Here is a 3,072-nt window from a genome sequence, read left to right as displayed (position 1 = left end):
TTTTTTTTATCCATTAGAAACTTTTTTTTTCAAAATCTCTATCTTTCTTTCTTTTTTTGTTGGGGGGTGGGGTAGGGAATGGGGGGGGTATACTTTCGATTTTAAATTTCTCTCGAAAGTTTTTTTTAAAAATTTTTTTGGATATCAAAAGTCTGGAAAAAAAGATTTTATGTAACTTTTTCTTTTTTTGAGTTACTTGGTGACCAAACAAAGTCCACACATTTTGGTTGATCCTTTCCATTACTTGGCAATCAAACAAAGTCCACACATTTTGGCTTCATAGGAGTTCCATACTAAGATGTTACACTAGCTGTATACAACTTTCTTGTTATTTTCTAAAGTATCCATTTGGATGATGGGATATATTAGGCAGTGAGGTCAGGTTGCACCCACCACATTTGGATTTTTTTGAAAAAATAATCATGGAGGATAATTAAAAGGGATTGTGGTAGCCAATGGACTCATAATTTCATTATAAGGATGGCGATGAGTTAGATATAGGTCGGCTCGACCAATACCCATACACCTCTCCTCAAATGAAAAAACTCATATCCATATCCACCCCTTATTCATCTTAGGTTAGATCGTGTTGGATAAGATAAAAAGAGGAATAGAGCCTTCTGTAAATAAGAATATGAATCTTGTGGAAACTAAATCAAGTCATATCAAATATATTCTAGAATCCAAATTCTTGATGAATAAAAATTAAACAAATAGAACAAAGATAAAGATCACCAAGAAACCCTAGGGAATGATCGGCACGAGAGGGAAAGCTCACTTGGCAGCACCACTTGGTGAGCACATGGAGGCGAAGCATTTGCTACCATGTCTTGACAATGAACTTGAGAAGATCAATCTTCTTCTCCGAGTCAGAGTGCTCCTTCGAGGTCTTGGACCACTCAACTAGCTCTTTAAGAGAGAAGTAGGATTTATGATTCCTCTATTGCTCGATGAATTAGGATAGAAAATTTCACAGTCTATCACCCTAGCTTTGCCACCATTTCCACTCCTTCATCGTAGCTACCATGGTGCTTAGGGCATAAAACAATAGAGCTCCAGTGATGAGGCAAAGGCAACGCCGCTGCTAGTGATTCTCGATTTAGATGGGAGATAGATGGCATCGATTGTGGTGTCGGATAGATGGAAGATGGGGAGGAATAGAGGAATGCACCAAGGGCAAAAAGAGGAGAAGAGGCATGGGGGTGGGGGTGTGTTGGAGAAGAAGAAAGGCTTTAAGCCTTTAAGACTTTAGCTCATCGAATTGAATTGGGCCAAGTGGTTGGGGGGGCTTTATTTCGGTGTATATCGGATTGGATTGGTGGGACATACTGTTATCCGCATCTGACCTGAACATGCTTTAGGTTTTTCATCTAAAATCTATACCCACCTCATTCAAGTTGGGTATCCAACAGGTCGGCTAGAAATTGCCACTCCTATTTTATTATTATAGGACAATATTATTTGGCAAAAAGATGATTTTATCTTATCTCCAAATATTAGATATAATGAATCTAAATAGTTTTTTTGGTAAGAGTAACCAATCTAAATATTAGAGATATGAATTTGATGGTTTGCAATGAATCTTAGTATGTGTTTGTCATTATTTAGGAAAAAAAGAGTTTAAATAATTTTTAAAGTAAAAAATAATTTTTGAAAATAAGTGTGTGATAAAATTGTATGAGAAGTGCTTCCGTAAGAGTTATGAAAAGGAATATATTTAAGAGAAGTTGGTAAGCTAGCTTCTAGCATGATGTAGGCGAGGCCCAACAGACACTCAAAACGACATTCGAATTGAGTTAGTCCAACTGACGGTGAATGATACACCATCAGAGGCCCACTGATGGTGCTCATATCACCATCTAAAAGAAATTTTTTTTTGATCATAAAAGGGTTTAGAGGGGGTGTTAGAGAAGTAATCAGGTTCGAGGTAGGCTCTAGAACACTCAAAACGACATTCGAATTGAGTTAGTCCAACTGACGGTGAATGATGCACCATCAGAGGCTCACTGATGGTGCTCATATCACCATCTAAAGGAATTTTTTTTTGATCATAAAAGGGTTTAGAGGGGGTGTTAGAGAAGTAATCAGGTTCGAGGTAGACTCTAGAACATCTAATTATGCCAGCTCTCTTAAGATTTGACGTATCCAAGTCTGAGTAGAAATCTAGTCAAGAAGGTATCTAATGGTGGAACAAGCCACAATGTCACATATTATCCAACGATGAAGTAACCACTGACCGAACAATTCTAATACCATTTAGTTCATTATCAAAAAGATATTTCCTTCTAGAAACACTCTTTCAGCAAGAAGCCTTAGTATAGGAGTTTAGGAGTTGTATTTCAAGGCCTTCAAAGATTCTAAGGATATTTAGTTGTCCTCATCCTTTATAGGGGTCCCAAACCTTCTATTTTAATAAGTTAAAATCTATTTGGATGGTTAAGCCTAACATCTTATAGCACTTGTGGTCCAGCTATTATAAGTATTGGATGATAGGTTGATCAAAGTCTATGTCTGCAACTATCTTGAACTACATCTTAAGTGGGCATAGGCATAGCTCTGCCTATAACTCAATATTTTTGATGGTTGTACTGGCTCAGCTTATGAATTTCATGATATTTTGGGCTAAATCATCCAAAGACACCCTTAATGAGAAGTATTAATAGGGATAAAGGTGCAAACTAGGTTCACGAGCTTGTAAGTAGTCCTTTGATCTGAAAGGAAGGACACTTTGTTACACTTCGAAGATTAACAAATTTGCAGTCAAATTTGTGCATCAACTATGATACCCTAAACTATATCCTTGATAGGAAGCATAGTGGTTTATTGGATTTGGATACAAGTGAAGGTCAGGTTGTCCAATTTTTGAGACCATCATAATACTAGACTATCCATATTAGAATAGAGACATGGCGAAATATAAATCACAAAATTTAGGCAGCAACTTGAAAGGATTTAAAATAATTAAGTTGTAAGTTATTACTACTATTGATCTATTATTTTCAAAATGATTCGCATAAATAGTTTTTATTAAAGGGTGTTTGACATGATCCAAGGTTCCAATGGGCTATGAAA

Source organism: Elaeis guineensis, chromosome 9 (assembly GCF_000442705.2).
Source record: "Elaeis guineensis isolate ETL-2024a chromosome 9, EG11, whole genome shotgun sequence".
NCBI lineage: Eukaryota > Viridiplantae > Streptophyta > Magnoliopsida > Arecales > Arecaceae > Elaeis > Elaeis guineensis.
This window is presented reverse-complemented; position numbering follows the sequence as displayed.